General features: G+C 41.4%; 1 protein-coding gene across 3 annotated transcripts in view; it reads right to left on the reverse strand.

Annotated features, from left to right (window-relative positions):
• XYLT1 (xylosyltransferase 1) overlaps positions 1-23,891 on the reverse strand; it is a 204,608-nt gene that overhangs the window by 64,783 nt on the left and 115,934 nt on the right. The window lies entirely within an intron of this gene.

Consider the following 23,891-nt stretch of genomic DNA (forward strand, 5'->3'; position numbering starts at 1 on the left):
AACTGGGTTTTACACTCTTCTATAGGAACTACTTATCACCTTTAGTTTTTCCCCTCACCATCAGAAAAGCTGGTTTTTTCCTACCTTCACCACAAAGCCTGGAGAGCCAATTAAGTGTCCAAGTGAGTTAGACATAAATTGATGCCATTTAGGAGATTGCAGGTGTCCAGGGCAGATATTCATACTACTAGAGGTTAGAATTTCCTAACTGACTTGAATTTGAAGGAGACTCAGGAAAAGACCCTCAGCAAACTTGGAAGTATCAGAGATGAATCTTCTAACAGCTAACAAAACCCTCAGGTTTGAAAGAAACTCCTAGCTCAATCATCCTCTTTTCAACATGTCATGGATCCTCTGTTTCTTCCTAAAAACACTGAGGAGTGTTATCTGGGTAAGTCATACCCAGTTTCTGCACTAGTGCCCTTTGGGATGCCCCCATTCTTCTCCCACTTCCACGTACCCACCATCTCAAGACTCCTTTCACAGATGGTGGGGGCACAACAGGCTTACGCCAGGTTGCAGGATGAACTTGAGGCTGCACCTGGGCAGTTATCAGACAGCCCAAGTACAGCCACGAAGCCCACTGCGCCTTCCAAAACATCTCCTACAGTTACTAAAAAAACATGCTCATGTCTTTGATTTGATACAAGAACAAGAAAGAAGACATTTGCAAAGCATGAAAGGAGAGTGAGCAATAGGGAAAGACTTTTTCCCAGGTTTTGGAAACTGGAAACATATGTAGGCAAAAGTAAACAATACCAAAAGCTTTTTTTTTAAAATGTATTAATTACAAAACAAAAGTTGGAAATAGAAAAAAGGCCTTTGTCTATTCCTTGTTGTTGCATCTTCTCCTTATTAAAGGGAGTAGCATAAACTCAGAAAAAACAGACTCATTGAAAGTTTGACAGAGCAGTTTCAGGTTACCTAAACAATTTGATCCCCTTATTTGTACTGAAATGCCCTTGAGTAATTGAAACACTCCTTTTAGACAACCATGAGAGAGAGATTCTGCTGCAATGGGAGCAGCACATCCCAGATGGGATGATGGTTTCAACATCTCCCATAACCCTCCCTTCAAGTTTCACCTCCTCAGCAGTGCTTCCCTAGCACACTTGCTTTAAGTCAGAACCTGCTCTTTCCATCCTGGAGGTCCAGCAAAGTTTTATGTGCAAGACATGTACCCAGTCTCTGGAATAAGGCTCTTTGCTGGACTATATAAGGGGCTAAAAGGCAGCTATGTGCCTATCCAGAAATATACAGAGATACTGAACACTGAAGAGCCTACAAAGTCCCGGAGGCTCACTGCCCCGTGTAAAAGACATTTGCCTCTCTGCAGCCCCTCAAGGAACATCTATCTGCAGTAGTATTGCTCATAAATTAATGCAACTTTATTGCCCCTAGTTGTATTCAGACTACTCATCAGGAAATTTCTAGGCCCATGAGCCTCTCTTAACTTTAAATGGACTGTGCTGTTTTTGGCTGGGATGGAGTTAGTTTTCTTCATAGTAGCTAGTAGGGGGCTATGTTTTGTATTTGTGCTGAAAACAGTGTTGATAACACAGGGACGTTTTAGTTACTGCTGAGCAGTGCTCACACAGAGTCAAGGCCTTTTCTGCTCCTCACCCCACCAGTGAGGAGACTGGGGGGGGGGGGGCACAAGGAGTTGGAGGGGACACAGCTGGGACAGCTGACCCCAACTGATCCAAGGGATATTCCAGACCATGTGACATCATGCTCGGCATGTAAAGCTGGGGGAAGAAGGAGGAAGGGGGGGATGTTCAGAGTTACGGCGTTTGTCTTCCCAAGTCACCGTTAGGTGTGATGGAGCCCGGCTTTCCTGGAGATGGCTGAACACCTGCCTGCCCATGGGAAGGAGTGAATGAATTCCTTGTTTTGCTTTGCTTGCATGTGTGGCTTTTGCTTTACCTATTAAACTGTCTTTATCTCAACCAATGAGTTTTCTCACTCTTAGCCTTCTGATTCTCTCCCCTGTGCCACGGGGAGTGGGGGAGAGTGAGCAAGCAGCTGCGCAGTCCTTAGTTGCCAGCTGGAGTTAAACCACGACAGTCCTTTTTGGCACCCGATGTAGGGCTCGAAGGGTTTGAGATAATAACAGATTTGACTGGAATGTGCTAGATCAAATTTATAGCTGTTACTGCTGTTTAGCTATTAATTGGCAGGCTTCTGTGCTTGCCATGGGGCTTGCTTGCCTTACTGTATGTTAGAGTCTAGTGCTCATCAGTGGGACACCAACAACTTAAATGGTATTTCTTTAAAAAACCTCCACCACTAATTCAATAAGACTTGGATGAACAGCATTAAAAGATTAGAGAAAAGCTTAAATTTCATTTCTTCTATCATTTTCAGTCTATTTATTATGGCCATTTACCTATGCTCAGTTCTACTGTTTCTCCCACAAAACTGATGAGCTTCCCAGTGCATGTGCTTAGGGCTTTAGCACAGCAACAGGGACAGAAAGGGACGGTGAAAGCAAGAAAATGTGCTTGCAAGGAGAACTGACAGGGGAATGAAGGGCAATTGCTAAAACAACCCATTTTTCTTTTAAACTGCTTTGATTTCAAGCTGATGATGTCCCATCAATGCACTCAAATATTTTTAGTGGTTTTCATTACATTTTTGGATACCTCTCTTCTGAAATTAGTGGCTTTCTGCAATGATATGTAGAAGGTGAGGGGAATTTAAAATAGCCATATTGTGGGTCTTCTATTTCAAACTAACTTGCTTTCAATACCCACGCTATCATTTACCTAGAATTACTGAGAACAAAATCCTTCCAAATTTTCACCTGAAATGCCACCTCACTTCATCTGGTTTCTCTAATAAATTCCTGTAGTGACTTATTTTCCTCTCTGCTATTTTCCTACTCTAACCTCTTTTTTCACATGCTCCTACCTTCCTTCTCTTTTAGGTTTAGGTTTTTACAGTCCCATTTTCCACCTGCATACTATTATGGCTTCTTTAATCTAATCCTATTCTTGGCTGCCTGGAATTTCACGAAGGTAAGAATGTAGTATTTTTTCATCTGTCAGAATATCTGCTACTTCTGCTCTATAGTGTTACTTCCCTGGTTTTAGCTCATGGCTGATTAGCACCCTCTATTTTGCAGGCTACTCCACTGATAAAGAAGCAGCCTAGTTTGCAAATGAGATGAAATTGGCAGGAAATACTAAATGTGAGTATCTGCTTACTAAAAAATACAGTAGGACTTCAGTGCTGTATGAACAATGTCGAGATCTGAATAGCTCTAGCCACTGCATTTCTATAAAGCTTGTGCATACTGAAGGCTTGCACATCGTGTTAATGCCTGCATTTTAATGACCTGCCTCTAACGTAGAGGCGCATCCCCTTCTGGGTGTTAGGACAGAAGACAGGAAAGATAACATCAGATGATTTCACTTAACATTGTACCATTCAGCAGTGACAAAAATCTAAAAGGATTTTAAGGTAGTACTTGCGTTTGATAGCTACTTCAGTGCCATCACTACATTGCCATGTGCCACATGCACTAAAGCTCACTCAGGGTGCTAATGCAAGTGGCCTCCAATCTCAGTCACTTCAGTCCAAATAAAAGCAGTTGCCAAGATCGCCTTTCACTGCCTGGTCCCAAACAGCCCTTAACAATATTTTCACCTTTGTTCACTTTTCTCCTTCCCACCCACCAGGTACAGAGGAGTCACGGGCAGCTTCCTTCCTCTGCGGCACTCCCTATGCTCAGCCTTCACTGACACTTGCCACCTCTCCATGTGCCATCGTCTGCCTTTCCAAGAACAATGAGTCAAGGCAACACGGGAGGATTCCCATCTTCTCCTGCACCGGTTGCTTGGGGCAGTCTCGGTGGGATTGGAGCTGCACCCCATCTCACCTAGAAAACTTCTCTGAGTGTGGGCATTGCCTGTTAAGTGAACTTCCCTACGTGTTTAGGGAAACTAAACTTTTTTAGGGAAACTATCCTTTTTCTAGGATAACTTACGCAGATTAGTGTTTTATAAAATGTAATTAAAAGCCCACAATATTAATACAAGGTAAAACAAAAAGTGCAAAGAATATTATGTTACAGTTACATCTTGGGAGCACAGCTCTAGTCTTGGAAATAGCTTTGCACATATGAGTGAGTGGGGAGAGTGAATGGAGTGTCCTCTTTACGGCCATCTGGCACAGGTGAAACAGTAGCTCTGGCCTGGAAGCAGCAAGATTGTCTTAAAATTCCTCAAAGTTTGCCATTTCATTATGCAATGGCAACAGTGGATAGAAGAGTGACTTCTCATGCTGCCTCACTTCAGAGAACTGCCACATGGAACCTCAACAGAAGCAGCAGTGCTCACCCTGCTCATAACAAACATTTTCTAGCCCTTGTATCAAAGCGTATTTATTTTGCTACCCTACACTGAAAATGAAACGTGGCATTTTGCTCTGTGACCAAATGCCTTTCACAAACTTACTGAGAAAAGTGAAAGTAGCCCTTCTGGCTTGCTGCTCAAAGCCTGACAGGGCTGACATCAACGTGTGTTAGCAGGAAAACCCATACCTGTTTTTGCAGGTAACAGGAGAATCTCAGTTCTAGCATAATTTCAACTTGCACTTTCTAGAGCCCAGAGAAATCAATACTCATAATGAAGAATTTAATCTTCAACTGTTGTAGTATTACTAAATGCCAGAATAATAAACATAGTGCAATCATTTTCGTATTTGTTGTGGTGCCACATTATGCTCAATCATTCACCAATGTAACTCAGAGCCAACCTGCTAATCTTTTACTTTTATTGCTAATTAATGAGATCAGACTTCTCTAGTAGCATGAAGCAATCTTTTAATGAATTTTGTGAGCCATATTTTTTTTTGTAAATCAATCCATCAACTTCTATTCTCAGCTTGATATTGTCTTGGCCATTCAACAGAACACCTCTGCGCAGAGACCACAGAATAGAATCATAGAATTGTTTCGGTTGGAAAAGACCTTTAAGATCATCGAGTCCAACTGTCAACCATGCCCACTAAACCATGTTCTGAAGTGCCATGTCTATGTGCTTTTTTAATACCTCCAGGGATGGTAACTCAACCACTTCCCTGGGCAGCCTGTTCCAATGCCTGACAACCCTTTCAGTAAAGAAATTTTTCCTAATATCCAATCTAAACCTCCCCTGCCACAACTTGAGACTATTTCCTATTGCCCTATCACTTGTTACTTGGGAGAAGAGATGGATACCCACCTCGCTACAACCTCCTTTCAGGTAGGTGTAGAGAGCGGTAAGCTTGCCCCTCAGCCTCCTCTTCTCCAGACTAGACAACCCCAGTTCCCTCAGCCGCTCCTCATAAGACTTGTGCTCCAGACCCCTCACCAACTCGGTTGCCCTTCTCTGGACACGCTCCAGCCCCTCCATGTCTTTCCTGCGGTGAGGGGCCCAAAACTGAACACAGGACTCGAGGTGCGGCCTCACCAGTGCCCAGTACAGGGGGACGATCACCTCCCTGCTCCTGCAGGACACACTATTTCTGACACAGGCCAGGATGCCATTGGCCTTCTTGGCCACCTGGGCACACTGCTGGCTCATATTCAGCCGGCTGTCGACCAGCACCCCCAGGTCTTTTTCTGCCGGCAGCCTTCTACCACTCTTCCCCAAGCCTGTAGCGTTGCATGGAGATACCTGGATGCTGCTGACTTCATCTGCACACAGCCACGCGTGTGTACTCTGCCTTGATAGCATGAATCAATGGATAGAGGACATCAGAAGAGTTATTGCTGTGTAATTCAACACACTATTTACTGCTATTACATCCATAAATGCAATCAGAAGCCCTGTCATTATAGCGGCAGTACTAGCCATACTCACTCCAAAGAGGCAGAGCTCTGCAGTCCCTACTTAAAACTCACAGGAGCAGCCCCATTCCCTTCAGCGGGACCATTTCTGCAACAGTCAGCTGAGTGGTAGCTGCTGAACTCGGATTTCCACTACAAACTCCTTCTCTTCAATTGGTCACAACTCATAACAACACAGCAGGTTGATAATTTCCAGGCATAGCTTTCGTCTGAAAATGTTTTCCGTTTTGGTTAGAGCAAAAACACTTTTGCCTTGTTCAAATGGTGACAAGACTGAAAAAAAACCCAACCCCATATTTCTTCATTTAGAAAACCCACATTTTATAACAGACCTAGTAATATTAGTTGGAGTCATATAAAAACAACAAAAAACTTCACTGAGCAATTTACCAGTGAGCCATCAGGACCTGATGAGAAGTCTTTGTCTGAGGGCTTGATAATAGCAACGTTTATCTGGACTTATCCAGAACTCTTGCTGGAGTTAAGGCCCAATGATCCATTACAGCAAATGCCTCATTTGCCGTCAGACTCGAGAGGGGATGTTCTGTCTTCCTGCAGCACCCTCCAGTGAAGACACCTTGCACAGGCAAGGTAACTCCTGAAGCACGGCGTGTGTTAATCACACTTAGATGAAAAAGCAATTTTTCCTGTGCCAGAACCTAGAAAATGATCTTTAGCAACATTAATCCCAACTTTGGGATGCCAATTTTCACCTCCAGTCTAGGAAATGGTTCCTTTGCTTCCATGGTGGCCCTTGTGGACATCTTTAGTGAAAGAAAAGATTTTAGGTGAGCACAGATTTTTATTTTTTTTTTAAATTATTATTACTATTTATATATAAAATGCCCACTGGTCTATTCACAATGTAGAAGACCCCTCTGGCAAATAAGGGTATTCACCAAAAAGTGGGCTAAGCAGCATGTGCAATTTTGGTGAATAAGTATACTGACAACCAGCCAGCCACACAGAGCTCTGTGTATCACAGACATGCCCTCCACGCTGCAAGGCCATCGCCTGCTTTCCTGCGCCTCTGAGAAGCGGCGTGAGCTGATTGTGTTCAGCATCTCAGGGCATCAGCACCTTTGCACGCCAGCTGAACTGAGCACATCCACTGCCCAGGTCAAAGAGGGGGTGGGTTTCACCTCTAGCAAAACAAACCAAGTTGCTAATTAACATGACCGGTCATATGTGTGGCTTCTTTTAGTGGGTTTTAACTTGCTCAGCAAAGTAGGAGAGGTGAAATCAGCTGCGAAGATCTTCTGTGCAGCTGTCCCCAGGGATTTGAGAGGGATACGTGTGGTTTACAGAATGAAACATTGCTAGTTATGTTCCATAGATTTCCTTAAAATTGCTGTTACCCTTACTTTTTATCTGTGAGTTAGCATTGAGCACTTTGGATAAAATTTCAGAAATCATGCTGCTGTTGAAAAGTGGATATTCAGTTTTTTCACAGTAATGTTTTATCTCAACAACTCCGCTCTAGTATTTTTCATTCTCAGACTCTACCATGAATTACAGAAGCAATTTATGATCTCCTGTAAGTTCACATGATCAAGTAACCCATAAGCAAAAATCAATGCAAGGTAGGTGGGAAGCAGCGAGACATAATTTACAAGCACTCAATGACTAGTCCATTTAACATTAAAGAGACAGATTTCAGTAATGTTCCTTCCATGCTGAGCAGAAGACCTAGCTTGGAACAAAGGGGCTGCTGATGTGGGCATTTTGAGTCTGCTTTAATCATTTCAGAGGGTGACAGTATAAACTTAGGGCAGTCAGAGGAGAAGAGCCACCGCCTTACAGCTGGACAATTCCCTTCAGGAGATCCCTGCAAGTTTCTCTACAGTGAGTTTGATAAGCAGCTCTGCATCCCTGCAGAATTTCATATAAAAAGGGAAACTCACTGTCATTACACATTTAGGTTGAGTTCTGCTGCAACTCCTGTGCTGGAGAGATTTCCACCTTTTCTATGAACAGAAAAATAAAGTGCATGAAAGAAAGAAAGTGGGAAGATAGAGGACACATGCAGAACTGTTTCATATTCACAGCTGGATCACAAGAAGATAATTTGTTTCTATCTTTTCCCAAGGGAAAAAAAAAAGATGACAATGTTCTGTTTTGGAATTTGAAAGAAAACATTTCCATCCCAGCTTTGTCATCCTTCTGTTATAGCTATTTAACATTTGTGCTGCATGCACCACTTCCAAGACTCACTCAAGAACCCATTGGGGCAGGTATCATCTGTTAAGCAAATACAGAAAGACACTCTGCACCTGAAAACTTTGTCGATGTTTTTCACAGGATCTGAAGGATTCATTGTAAATGAAGAAATGTAAGAACCCTGAGAACAAAGACAGAAATCTTTTGTATCACAAAATCCATGAAAGCAGTTGGGATAACACAGGACTGTTCAAAATCAATCTCAGTACAGAACTTCAGGTTATGGGTATGCGTGCACGTGTGTGTGCTGTGACAGCACATTTATATGCACTAAATTTCAGACAAAACCAGGGAGCATTTGGTTTGAAGCAGCCTGCCATATTTCAAACAAAAACTTTGTTCTGTCTTGCAGTCAGTCTCTAGTAGTTACTGAAACCATTTTTATGATTTGCAAATGAACGACTAATTATCAGATATCATTGTACTACACGTGCAACACACACTAAACTTAATTTACTATGATACTTATGTAGGCAGGCCAATAATCTCAGTAACAACAAGCTTGCTTTTCTGACTATTCTAATTATGAAAATGGTAGCGTTCCTGGGAGACAAATCTCAATTATTTGTAGTTTTGCTGGAGTGTGTTAGCCAAGCATTTTCTCCCTTCTCCCACTAACTCTCATGAATAAATAACACTCAAAAGCAAGAGTAAATTAACTGATGTTGAATTAGAATGAATTTCTTAATAATATTTATCATATCAATTAACAGCCAATTAGCACATCATGATCAGTGTTATTAGGGTGAATACAAAATGCCTTCTAAGTGAGCATTAGGTTATTTTTACTATACTCAGTGACATTGCTGGACTTCAGAGACGTAATATAAAGCAGATCCAACACAGACACAAATAGTCCTTGCAAAGAATATTCACTCCTCTTGCACTTTATACCTTAGTTCAAAATATGTTTGGGAGGTAACACTTGGAAACCACAAAAAAGAGAAAGACCACTATTTACAGGTACCTGTACCATTACAGCCCTAAGAAGAGTTTTCCAGCTTGGCTCTCAGGACTAACCAGCAGCCCATTCAGAGTGGGACTCCCTGCTCAGAGTCAAAACTTGTGGAAACCAACCAGCTATTCACCGAAACCAGGAGTAATTCCTAAATGTGCCAGTTCTGTGACAATACACTCAAGACAAAAGAAAAAAAGCAGTCCTGTCTTTTATGGTTAACACATAAGGTGTTTGCTTAATGTGTGGAGCCACCCTCCTCTCTCAGCAAGCTCATTGCAGGGTAAGACACTTCACTCAGGTCTTGTGGCCCAAAAGCTGGCTCCCACCCAGTAGTGACTACTGTCAGGGAAACCTTGTGCTCGTCAGGGGGGCAGAGGTTACAGAAAGAAAAAACAGTAGTGAAAGTGTTGAGATGAGGCATGTGTTTAGATCTCTTACCCACCACTGATTGTTGCTAAGGATGCTCTTTTCAACAGTCCCAAACTGATGAGAACACGAATTTGTCAGATGAGATAAGTCATCCCATCACTGCCAGGAAAATTGATGACACAAACACAAACCAAAGCATTTCTAAAACCTCATCCACTATTTGCATTTTCTGGACACAGTGATAGCCACGCCAACAGCACTCTGGCTTCTACAAAAACAGCACCGCAGCGTTGGGAGGTACCCAGTTTCTCTGGGCAGCTGGTTTAGCTGGTGCATGCTAGGGCCACCGGCCACCAGCACATCCCCCCCGGAGAGCCCCCGCCAGGGCTGCTGGTGATCAAGCTGCCTGCAGTCCCCTGCCCTCCGATCAATGACAGTGGTGAGATTCACACCGTCCAAGTGAAGCAGCATAATTTAGGTGCCTAATTTAACACATCAGCCCCTCCAAACAGTCTGTGGAGGCAGAAGGACTCTCCAGAGGCTGTTCAAGCGATGGCAATAGAGGCGGAATTAGCCAGAGTGGCAACAAGGCTCCTTTACAAAGCTCCCTTCTGCTGATAGACTCGGGCTTCTCTCAGGCAATAGTGGTGGACCATATGTAGGTCAGTCTCCTCCAGGCACAGTGTCCTGGTTTCAGCCGGGATGGAGTTAACTGTCTTCCTAGTAGCTGGTACAGTGCTATGTTTTGAGTTCAGTATGTGAAGAATGCTGATAACACTGATGTTTTCAGTTGTTGCTCAGTAGTGTTTAGACTATAGTCAAGGATTTTTCAGCTTCTCATGCCCAGCCAGGGCACCTGACCCAAACTGGCCAACAGTGTATTCCATACCATGGGACGTCCCATCTAGTTTAGGAACTGGGAAGGGGGGGGCAGGGAATCGCCGCTCGGGGACTGGCTGAGTGTCGGTCGGCGGGTGGTGAGCAATTGCCCTGCGCATCATTTGTACATTTCAATCCTTTTATTACTACTGCTGTCATTTTGTTAGTGTTATCATTATCATTATTAGTTTCTTCTTTTCTGTTCTATTAAACCGTTCTTATCTCAACCCAGGAGTTTTACTTCTTTTCCTGATTTTCTCCCCCATCCCACTGGGTGGGGGGGAGTGAGTGAGCGGCTGCGTGGTGCTTAGTTGCTGGCTGGGGTTAAACCACGACACACAGTACAGCTATTGCCTGGGGACATAGGTGATAGCAGCCCAGAGGAAGCCCAGAGGTGCTCCCATGTCCTGCAGTTTGCCCTAAGGGCACTTAAATTAGACAATCGACTACTGATTTAAGTGGCCTGAATTACACACCAGAGGATGCCAGCCCTCTGGCTGCGGATGGATTACATCCCAACTTGGACACCAATGACAGGCTCACTGCTATTCATGCGAAAACCAACGACGGGCTTCGGAGTCAGCTCTTCTCTACACTGAAGCACTTTGCTCCCTTCCCTGCTGGAGAAGCCTTTAGATTTCTTGTGTAGGACAAGAAGAAAACACAGAAAATGCCCTTATTTCAGTATGGACTTTCTCTTCTGCCTCAAATCATCAGCAAGTTTAATCCTTCAAGGAACAGAAACTTGAAATCCAACAGAGCAACCAAGGCATATATTAAACAAGAAAGTAACAATATCAACATAACAAATCCCAAGCATAATAGCAATAGAGGTCTATCAAGGCTCATGCCTCAAATTAGCATTTGAAACAGCCTTTGCTTATTCTAGTGCCTGTTTCTGTCTTTTGTAGTGTGTTTGGAGACTGGCACATCCATAACCTTTACTCCATCTCTTCCTGTCATACTCACAGCAAGAATAATCAATAAGGAGTGAAAACATAAGCAATTACATAGTTAAAGTAAGTCTCTATGTCACATAACCTCCCAGGAGATATTTCTGTACTGCTGAGACTACTAAGACATGAATAGGTAGATAAAAGCATGTTTGTTACCTGCCTGATCAATGTCTTCCCATTCTGTTTAACTGTGCGGACATCTTTCAAGTCCTACGTAAAGTATCTTTTCCCCAGATATTCTTAAGAAATGAACAGTTAATCATTATAATAATTGGTATAATAAGGCCAGGACCAAGTTAATTTATACCATACGAGGATCTGGTCTGCTAAGTTGAAATTAATCCTTCCTTTGAGATTCCCATTACCTTTGTCTCCTATTTTTTGAATACAGAATTGTAAGGACAGAGTCTGCCTTTATTCTGTGCCCAAGATAATTATGAACACAATGTTGGAAACAGACCAAAAAAGTCAAGGCTTTCACAGGTATTTAACATAGCTAGTTTGAAAAGGTCTAGTTAGGTACTGAGAATAAAGACTGACACTAGCAAAAGCTAAAATAAACCTGAATACCTGTGCCTTGCGTCCATGTGTTGTAAAATGTAAAAGTTTAGCCTTATGCTTTAGCTGACACTAGTTGCACTGCAAGTGAAATTAATAGGAATTTCACAAGAGTCAAAAGGGAAAGAAAAGATAAATAGCACGTCTGGGCAGATTCACTCCAAAGCTGTCAGGCTTTCCTTCCTTGGCATCCCTTTGAGTTAAGCTTTATGGATTTCAAAAGCTGCAAGGCTGGGACATAGCTGAGAGCTTTTAAGAATCTCACACTGTGACAATAAAAGATGTGTGAAACATCAGATTCATGCATGTGTATGTACCATAAATAGATGTATGCCTTGTGTGTGTATACACACACTGTATACACTGGTATGTTAGTTAAAAAATAATTAGTTAAAAAATAAACTAAAACACCACACTGAAAAATCTAGCTTCCCGCAGAAACAAATGCAGTTTCTGCATTCAGAGTATATGTTTTTCAGCATGTGTGCTGTTACATAACTATTGTCAAATATCCTTTATGTCAAAGGATACTGGTAAGCAATGGTTTTCCCAAATGACCCAAAGTAAATCTCCTCCTAAGAAAGAGAGCTGCAGAAGCGTGGCCATTCCATTTCTGCAGGCTTTCCCCTGTAGCACCTGTGATTTCTTGTTCTCAGGTCAGCAAAACCAGCACGATACGGGGACATTAGCCCCAGTGTTAGCAGATTCGCTTCCAGCTCTGCAGATCACAAGCCTCAGCTCAGCTGGTACTCCCAGCGAGACCAGGACATTTCCAGCCTCCCTGCTTAAAGTTCCATAGTTTGTCACCCACTGCTTAAATGCTCCTCAGGTGACAAAATCCTTTTGATGAGCAGAAGTAGAAAACATTAGACAGGAATGAGAGCACTAAATACTTTGCGAAGAGCCATGCCTTCCCTTAATATTGGCATTGATCTATACAATCATTTTACTTTTCTCTGTATTATGTGCATTGAATGACCAAATTCTGTGTAATTTAAATTTCTAAAGAAGTACATAACCCTACCTTGTCTACCTCACACTCCCTATATAAAGTACTTCTCATTTGTCCATCTGAATAGTAACACATGAATTTTTTTATCATGGATCAGTTCTTGTACTTCAGGAAAGTTTGCTACCATGTGTACTACTTAAAGGATGAGCGTGAATAATTTTACCCAACGTAGAAGAAAAAGAGGACCAATCTTCCGTTAGTATATTACTTGTCAGACACGGAAATGCAATATAATTATATTCTGACATTTCCAACAGCAAATAGATTCTACTGTAAGCAATTAACACTGGTTCCTTTGGCAGACATCGAAATATTACTCATGTGGTATGCTAAGTTACAATAATACTTGAATAATAAATAACACCGCACTACTTTAGCTAGATTTTAACATATACAGACAGGTCAAAACACAGGAGAAATAGAGGGATGTTAATTCTTGCACAGGCCACTCTTATACTGCAAAATTGTTCATTAACATGGAAAATGTTCATGAGGTAAATATGTGCATTTTTAGAAAAAACAAGCACTAGTGACAGTAAGTACTCTGGATCTAATTAAAATAGAGAATTTTGGTCTGTGCACTGCATATTACAACCTATGTCTCTCTTCCTGGAGACTGGAAAGGTAGGGCTGGGCTCTCCTTCCTGGCTGGAATGCTTTCTGATCAAGAGGGATTAGTAAAGATGGTTTAAGAAGAAAAATCACCGGGCATTAATCCTCTAAACATTTCATAGCCAACATATCTTTAATACAATCCCTCTAATCCAATTAGGGTGCCTTGAAAATCGTATCTTGAATTCCATGCTTCATTGTGATTGGTTCCGTGCAAGTGAAACATCCATTTACGAGACAGCTGCTAAATGCCTTCTCCGCTTTCCAGCCCGCTCTCCACCCTTCACTGCAACTAAACCCAAACCCTGCCCTCGAACAGGCTGACTCCAGTCCTGCAAGCTGCATTAGCAGCAAACACGTACGCCCTAACAAATTAGTCGGGGGGAACATTCCCAGCAATTTCAAAAGCAAGCTTGCCACACAGAAGAGAGATTTTAGATATTAAAATCCCCTTCATTCATAAACTTATATTATTAGATACGCATGAGAAGCTGAAGACATAATTTAAACTTCCCATTTCACACCTGAATATCAGTTACTTAGAAACATCAATAATAAGAGCAGGTGGACTACAGACTTAGCCGGTGGGTATGGACACGGGCCTTTTAACATTCATCCCTTTGAAACAAGAGGGAAAACAATTCCTAACACAATGTTTTTGCAAGCAAGGAGCAAATTACTACTTGTTAACTAAGCTTGATTTTTTACATGGTCTCATGAAAATTATTTGGATTGGTTTTCACAAGAATGTGTATTCACACTTATGTTTATGGGCAAAGAATAGAAAGAAACAGCATAGTCTTGTTGCTAAAATAAAGGACTTTCACTTTATTACTCCATCACGGTATAAAAATATCCTATTAACATACCACTAGAGGATAACAAAGGAAAATCAAATCGCTGGCAACGGAGAATGTTCAACAAAAGCGAAATAAAGTGATTTTTCTGTATTTCACTAGACATTTCAGTTTTGTTGTTAAAAAACCCCAATGTGCAGAAAATGTCGTTTTATTGACTAAATAAGTTACTGGCTGTTGTTAAAAGCATCTGGGGAGAATTTGTACCTGAAATACATTCTTGCAATAATACCATAATTTATAAACCAGAGTTACAAATTTCTCCCCGATTTTAACAAGGCTACGATGCCCTTGGATGTCAAGAAGCTGCTTAAACAGTAACTTGTAGAAGAGTCCGCTCTATACCGCAGAAGATGAATATCTGTGCAACGTTTAAAATAAAAAATTTAATGCTGACCTTTTACAGACAAAAATAATAATGGATATTATTTCTAAAATTATTTTAGCTCTGCCCCCCGGAGTCTGTCTCCCCATTCTCCAACTCTCCACTTCATATTAGCAGTCAGACGCACTAAATTTGGTACCAGGTACTTGCCATTTACTGCGGCTGGGACTGATCCTGCCCTTCCAGTGCTGCCGCCCATGTGCTGGCAAGGTTTTAGCAGGACCTTGGCTTCAGGGAGGCTCTGCTTGGGCGCAGCCTATCCCACACCAATTTGGGGGGTTTGGCAGAAGTGAGCATCATGTATTAGTGTGGATCTATAGGAATAACTTAACGGTGCAGCGTACTATGAGACAGGGCACATGTCCAAGTAGTTATGCATTTTAATTAGCTAAAGGAAGTGCTAAAAAATGCTTTGAAGTTCTAGATGTAATTCAGTAGCATTGGCTTCCAATATAATGGTTTTTTTTCCCCTGCCACCTGCTCACTCGTACACAAGCTATTTGACCATCCCTATCACAAGGGGAGGCTTTAAAAAAAAAAAAAAAGACAGAAAAAAAAAAGCAGCTTGCATTAAATTCCTCCTCCTCAAAAAAGATGGAGCCCCAAATTAAACAAATTCACTCACAACTTGACTTTTATGGTACAGTAGGACATAAAAATAATCAACTAGCAGCAAAGCTCCTAAGCAAAACTAATTTAGGAGATGAAAAAGTGTGAAACACAAGAAACATCTCACAGATTGTAAAATGACATGTTTATTTCAAAAAGGAGACCAGGGAAAATAAGAAATATTGGCTGACCATAGCAGTAACAACCAAAAGACTCCCTGGCTGTCAGTTGGTTATAGTTTGCCATTAACTGCAGACTCCCAGACTGAAGAGCAAGTGCTCCACAGCCCTGAGACACTGAGCGCCTGAGTGGCAGCAACTAAATCAGCACACAGAGTAGGTTAAGCCAGTCCTTCTCATAATTAATACTTTGAGTGTCCTCAGGAAGAGGAGTATGAGGAGGTGGAGGGGGGAAGAGAGACAGGTGAAAAAAACCCCAACAGGTTTGTTGCAAAAATAGTTATGTACTTCACTATCTGCAAGGGTAGGATCAGTGACGATGCTAATGCTAGTACCTCAAGCACAGAAAGGTACAAAATCACAGCACGAGAGAATCAGGAATCATTGAGGTCTCCAGTTATAGCAAGGTCTCCAATTACTATTGCAGCTGCTGCTGCAAACACTTCTGTGTGGCTGTGGACTATCGGGAACTCATCCTTCTCATAGCTTAAAAGCTAAAAACCCCAAGGATTATTTTTAATTGTAGCTAAGGATAGATACTACTTTTGAAAGCAAGGAGTTCGTTAATGAGTAGCAGCAACATAACTATTTTCAGTTCATCTGCTGAATTTATTTCAGTCCATCTCCTGCTATGGAGCAGGAGTCACCCATCTGAAATCAATGGAGAATCAACAGTAGATCAAAAGAGAATTAGCATGTCTGAACCAAATTCTGCTCAGTTTGCTCATGTTCCAGCTCTGAACAATTCCTGATCTATATAAATACAGATTAACTTTGAGCTTCCTTTACAATCCCCCATTCTAGCTAAAAGAATCAAATACAACTGAGCTGCAATTTCCTTCAAATATAATTTCTTTTCCAATATCTTTATTTTGACATTAAAAAGAATGATGAAAAATCTCTTCATATTAGTTCCCAAGACAGCATTGCTAGAAGGCAAACTGTTTACCCATACACACATGACTCACTCTCTCCTCTTTCCTGTGAGATTCACGGGGCAGAACCCATCACCTGGACCCCACTAGAATCGAGTCATTTTTGAGGATCCTTCTCCTTGTGACCTCACTCCGCAAAACCGTTTCCTACCAATCTGAGGTTCTGGGTCCTGCCACACTCACTTGAAGTGCTGGAATACTGTAGATCTGATTAATACCATCAAAAATACAGGTCAAAGTAGCCTGTTGAGGACACTTTAGAAGAGTTTTGAGTGGTATATAACTTATTTTTTTCCCAGGCAAAGCCGTGATTCCTTAGCAGATTCTGCCCATGCCTCCTTTTACAACTCAGCTTGTTTTGCTGTAATCTTGCTTTAAAGCATGTAGTTGAATTGTCTTCGTATCTAATCAGTTAGAGTATTTATTTCTAGAGTCAGAAAAAAGTCTTTTTTTCACATTATAGAATCATAGAACATCTTGAGTTGGAAGGGACCCATAAGGATCATCGAGTCCAAGCCCCTGCTCCTCGCAGGACTACCTAAAACTAAACCATATGACTAGGAGCATCATCCAGATGCCAACATGCATTTACTTCAAAACATCCAGTGCCAGCCTGCTTGTCTATGAAACAAACCACAGTGTGCAGATTGCATTGCCTACTCAGGGACTGCACAAAGTAACTGTTTATTGAAAACACTGCATCTAATTCTTCAGGTCAAGCAGAAAACATTATATTTCATATCAAAGACAAGTTATTATTTAAGCATTCTAGTTTATTCATGCTTAACAATCCTTTCCCTTTTTACGTTTACATTCAATTTAATGGTACTGCTTATCATCAACTGAAAGAAGTTTTTACCGTTACCACCAACGTTCAATGTTAAAAGAAGAAACCTAGAGAAAACACACCTCTAAGGCAGTACTTCAAGAAATTTCCGCAGAAGGAAATCATTCATAATACTTCAGAATATTATTTCAGAATGGGTAAAGTAAAAAGAAAAAGCAGTGTGCTTACCACCCTGACCTTACTGTAACAATTAAGTACCATCTTTTCCTTAATGTAAAAACACTTTTAATTTCTGGAATGACTCTTTACGTAAACAAATTCAATATCTTACGACACCAAATGCTTGCCATTAAACAGGACAACTTTCATAGAGTTGAAGACAACATTTGAAATAGAATGTCTGTTTGCTGGCACTCCTTTTATTAGAACAAAATCACTCTCCAAATCCAAAAGACAACTAGTATGCAAAGGGTTAATATTATGTTAAATGAAGGCCCATTTAAAAATAACAATTACACCTGACACTGTAATTACATTGCCCTAGTGTATAATCCCAAAAGAACACAGAGACCTTTTGCCAAAGGTGATTTGAGTGTTAATATGAAACCCAATGTGTGCTTATTTTAATTACATATGTGCCTGCTGAGAACATATGATAGAGTCCAAAAAGCTAATTCATTGTCAGCATGACAGCAGGAACTAACATTAAACCTTGCACACCAAGTAAGTTTTCCAGATTACCAATTACCACACAAAAATAGGATGCATTGCAAATGTGGTAATCAGCATGAAAGTAAAATGCAAACAAAATATTGCTAAATAGAGCTCAACTCTAAGCCAGCAGTGGGTATAGGAAGTCTCAAAATAGTTCATCCTTTCTCTTCAAAAGCAGCAGCATTCAGTTGGTATAACTCTAACCCCACTTACATCAGGTTTGCACTTTCACAGTGTTGATCCTCACCAGCACTGTAACAAAGTGGCGATTCTGTTAATTAACTAATGAGCTTTATAGACAAAGTACACACTTCAATTGCTAATTCTCTTTATCAATCTGTAACAGTGGTTCAACACAGAATTTTTTTTTTCCCTTTTTACACTTAGCCTTAAATTTTCTGCATTTCAAAGATATTACTGAGTGTATTACTGACACTTCTCATGAGTCCCTGACAGGTTTCTGGCACTGAAATCATGCTAAGAGTCAGTTTATACCTCTTAACCCACACCAGCATGCTAACACACATTTTGATTTACTTTCAGTTATGGACATACTCAAGCATCAGTCAGTATTTTCTGACGAAAGTGCCTGGAGTACAAAGTGGAGAACCCAGAGTCAACGCACACTGACAACATAACCCTGGGGAAATGAGACACAAACACAATTTTGAAGACAGCAGAGACCCAGCCAATACTTCAAACTGTATCTTTACCTGCCTTTTTGTTGCTTTACTGATGCATTATTAATTAACAACTACTGAGCCTTCCCACCAGAGCATTTTAAATAACAGCTGAATTTCTTTATGGATGATTATGAATCATAAAAGTATGTCTGCATGTTCAAAGCAATAAACAAGCCCAGGTAGGGAGCCTGAACTAGGGAAACTGCTCTTTGAAGCTTGAAGTTTTAGGGATGCTAAATGCCTACTGTGTAGTATTACACAATTTCCAGTCTAGCTTAATCCAATTAATGTGAAGAAATGTGGGATTTTCTGCGTTTTGCCTCAGCATAGGCAAATGCTGTTTAAAAGGAAGATGATATTACAGAAGTCGTGGCAGTCTGGGAAGTTCCCACTGACTGGAAAAGGAGAAACATAACCCCCATTTTTAAAAAGGGCAAAAAAGGAAGACCCAGGGAACTACAGGCCAGTCAGTCCCACCCATGTGCCCTGCAAGATCATGGAGCAGGTTCTCCTGGGAACTGTGCTAAGGCACACGGAGAATAAGGAGGTGATGGGTGACAGACAACACAGCTTCACTAAGGGCAAACTGTGCCTGACAAATACGGTGGCCTTTTATGATGCAGTTACAGCGTTGGTGGATAAGGGAGGAACAACAGATGTCATCTACCTGGGCTTGTGCAAAGCATTTGAGACTGTCCTGCATGACATCTTTGTCTCTAAATTGGAAAGACATGGATTTGATGGATGAACCACTTGGTGGATAAGGAATTGGGTGGATGGTAGTGCTCAAAGGGTTGCGGTCACTGGCTCAATGTCCAAGTGGAGAGCAGTGATGAGTGGTGTTCCTCAGGGGTCGGTGCTGGGACCGGCACTGCTGAACATCTTTGTCAGAAACATGGACAGTGGGATTGAGTGCACCCTCAGCAAGTTTGCCAAGACCACCAAGCTGTGTGGTGCGGTCGGCACACTGGAGGGAAGGGATGCCATCCCGAGGGACCTTGACAAGCTGGAGGGGTGGGCCCGTGCAAACCTCAGGAAGTTCACCAAGGCCAAGTGCAAGGTCCTGCCCATGGGTTGGGGCAATCCCAAGCACAAATACAGGCTGGGTGGAGAATGGATTGAGAGCAGCCCTGCAGAGAAGGACTTGGGGGTGTTGGTTGACGAGAAGCTCAACGTGACCCGGCAATGTGCGCTTGCAGCCCAGAAAGCCAACCGTATCCTGGGCTGCAGCAAAAGAAGCGTGACCAGCAGGTCGAGGGAGGTGGTTCTCCCCCTCCACTCTGCTCTCGTGAGACCCCACCTGGAGTACTGTGTTCAGCTCTGGGGCCCCCAAGATGAGAAGGACGTGGACCTGTTGGAGCGAGTCCAGAGGAGGGCCACAAAGATGATCAGAGGGCTGGGTCACCTCTCCTATGAAGACAGGCTGAGAGAGTTGGGGTTTTTCAGCCTGGAGAAGAAAAGACTCTGGTGAGACCGTATAGCAGCCTTCCAGTCCCTAAAGGGGGGCTACAAGAAAACCGGAGAGGGACTTTTTACAAGGGCATGTAGTGATAGGACAAGGGGTAATGGCTTTAAACTGAAAGAGGGTAGATTTAGATTAGCTGTAAGGAAGAAGTTCCTTTACTGTGAGGGTGGTGAGGCACTGGAACAGGTTGCCTGGGGAATTTGTGGATGTTCCATCGCTGGAAGTGTTCAAGGCCAGGTTGAGTGGGGCTTTGAGTAATGTGGTCTAGTGGAAGGTGTCCCTGTCCATGGCAAGGGGGTTGGAACTAGATGATCTTTAAGGTCTCTTCCAACCCAAACCAGTGTATGATTCTGCGGTGGCATTTTAGAAAAGCTGCAGGGTTGGTTAGGTTCACTGCTCTATCCAAATGAAGCTACATGAATTTCGGCCAGCTACCAATTATGATTTCCAGTTCTCAACTGAGATAAAGAAAAGAAAATTGTCAAATTACAATTATTTCTACTGAAGATTTATGCAAATGATGAAATATGTTTCATCAGCTTTGAAATATATTATTCAGGGATGATGCAAGGTTTTCATGTTCTGCTTGAATTCTAGACAAACTCAGGATTTTTGAAGGTTTATTTAGGGCAGGTTTGTGTTATTGCAGTTGGATAGTTTTAGATACAGGTTGAAATAAATTTGTAATGCTTGAAGATGAAAACTCATCTGGAGATCCTGTTTATAAATAGGATAATTTTTTCCCACCTCCACCTCAAAAAAATAAAAAGGCTCCTACTATTCAAAGAAAATTCCAGCATTAGTGTCAACAATAACACCGCCTTTAAGGTGGAAAGGAACTTCCACTTCCCATTCGCTCTTGACTAGGTTTAGTTACCATCTGAATGAGGATTTTTTTTTTTTGCCTATTGACTGTGCTTAATATTTCTTTCTAGTGTTTAAATTGGTACATAGACAGCAAAAGGGCAGCTTCGGCTGTGCTTACTGATGCTGTTAGCTGCCTTCTAGATAAATAATCCAAACCCTTCTATATAACACTTAGTAGATGAGAAAAAAACCAAATTATCTATACTGTTTTCTGGACAATGCAATACAAAATTTTTAATAGGCAAACTCTAGGCAAGAGAACATACGTGAGAAGATGTGCAGGGAGGAGCACAAGTGCACCAAGGCTTCACAGTATGTGGGCTGTTTTGATGGCCATTTGCATGGGATCAGTCTTACCCACTAGCTCCAAGGGACAAATCCAAATGCCATCCTGTGGTTTTGTTTCCAGCTCTTCCAAGGCCACGTGTTTCTATTCCACTGATCCACCATGTACCTTCTATAACCTGAGCACAAATCAGTCAAAGGCAGACTTAGTCATCTGGAGTAGACAGATGCTCGATAACACCTTGGCAGACAAAATAATTGTGGCCCTTATCTTCTCTTTCCCTCCAGGAATGAGCCACTCCACAGACCTCTGGAAGGCTTTCTGTGTGCCCTCTGAGGACATCCAGCATGTGCATGTCAACTCACCCTATTCTGCTCAGTCCTGGTGAAAATTTTTACTCATCTTTCAAAGCAAACAGAACTTGCTCTCAATTCCACAGACAAACTACTACTATCCTTTTTCTTTCTTGCATTTCCTTCTGTCTCCTAATCTTAATTCTTCCGGTTTATGGCTCAGTCCTTCTACAGGGATTCTTCGGAAGTAGAAAGAATAATATCTTTCCTACTTTCAGATATTAAGATGGATCATTATTCCTCCTGATATGTTAGAAGATATTTATCAGTTTGAGTTATGAGGCCTTTCTGACTGTGAAGATTTAAACATCGATTTAATGCCAGCTTAAAGACTCCTAAAAGTGTAGGAGATTGCATTAGATAAATAATTTAACAATAAAAGGTATATCAAGGCAGACATTACTGCAACCTTCCACCAATCAATCACCATTTTCCATGTTTATCCAATTTTCATCTCAAGGCTCTGTACATCAAATTGCCTAGACATATACTACACAACTGAAATAACTTTATCATCGAATAAAATTGCATAGCCATTAAAATTCTCTAATATCAAGATAGCTGACATTATGTTAAATATTGGCTTCAGTTCCGTAGGGTAATAAATTCTGACCTAAATCCAATCTTTCATGGATAGCTGATTCATAATGAAAAATTACTGTTTTGTCACTTTACCTTAGGAAATTTACTGTGGAAACTAATACAGCACAGGGCAGTCTTTGAAATATACGATAATTAAAAACACAGTTCCCTTCCTAGCCACCTTGAAACACGGTGCAAAAATATCAGACATCCTAATAGCTACCAGATTGAGAGAGAAAAGTTACTATTGTGCTTTTCCCAGGTCTCTAATGCAAAAGCAATCAACTGATACACTGCACAACTGACACCTCTTACAGTAGCCATCAACCAGCAGCCGTCACACAGAAGTTCCTGTACCAGGTCGAAGCTGTTGAGTCGAATAGATAAAAATGGAGGGGAAACATAGCAGAAAACTTTTCCTGTGACTTCACATTTGTGCATCACTATGGTACAAAGCTGGAGAACCACCACCAGTGATGTGTTAATAAATCTGTTGAAGGTACAGTAAGTCAGACTGGACCTACAGCTGGACTGCTCTCTTGCCTGCCCTCATCCCCTCAGCAAAACACCAGGGTTTTTCAGGGATAGAATGATAGAATTTAGCACTTAATTTAAGTGACTTCATAGAAAGTCAGTTACCATTTTCCTCCTTAAAGATACTTTTGTTCAGTAAACTCCTTTAGGGGACTCAGAAAAAGTTGTTATTATTTCATAACAAAATTATTTCCAAGTCTCTTGATAAACAGGATTTAAAATCCACTTAAATATCAAACTAACAACAATACCACCACACACCATTCTTCCTCTGCATATATTTGCAATGGAGTTAAGTATCTGTTATCCCTGGTCTGTACATGGCATGAGTTTTCTGAGGTGTCCCAACAAGCCTATGACACATCACAAATGAAACCCAAGTTTCTACACTACTACTCTAGGCCTTACTTTCTAGTTAGCGCTTATATGGTTGGCTTATGATATGGCATAATGGAGCATATTCTTGCTGTCACTCTTTAGTTGGGGGCTCTCTAATGACTTCTCTAAGTAATCACATCCCCAGGTGATAATATAATAAACAGACTGAAAAAAAAAATTCTTTCATCATAGGGACAGCAAGAGAACCTTTTTTCTCCCCTCCTTCTTCTGAATAAGACTTCTGCTTGGATGGATTCCAGCAGAACTCTCTGAGCCATTTCAAGCTTGCACTGGGGCTCCCTAATATCACTCATTTCTTTCCTAAATTTTTGCAGTCTGCAGCAATAGAAAGCAAACATCAAGAAAAACACAGAGATAATCCTGTCTGCATGTTTGGCAAATTATGCCTACAAATGGCCATAAATGATTGAGAGAAATAACACACATGTTCATATGTTTTCATCTGAAGCCTTTTCATTGTAAACGATGGAGCTGAATCTAATGGGATTTCTCATTAAGAAGATCCAGAAGTAGACAATTTTGAATAGATTTCCTTTTTGCTGACTAGGTGAAGAATACCAGAGATGTCTGAAGCCTCCTCGTAGTATTCCTCTGGAGCCTGACAGAAGTGATTTTCCCATTTGCTTTTCAGGGATCTGCTGGTAGAACATTTTCAGAATCAGAACTGCCATAAAACTGTTCTTGTTCCCAAAATACTGGATGGATGTGCTTTGCTTTGGACCATACACTTCCATTGACTGGTAAGACAAGAACCCCCAGCCCTGAATATCTCTTTTCTTTTCTTGATCTTTGCTTGTTGCTGTAGGAACAAAATTGTCTTGTTTTTCCACCGTGATCTTAAAATTATGGAGATAGA

Source organism: Buteo buteo, chromosome 27 (assembly GCF_964188355.1).
Source record: "Buteo buteo chromosome 27, bButBut1.hap1.1, whole genome shotgun sequence".
Taxonomy (NCBI): domain Eukaryota; kingdom Metazoa; phylum Chordata; class Aves; order Accipitriformes; family Accipitridae; genus Buteo; species Buteo buteo.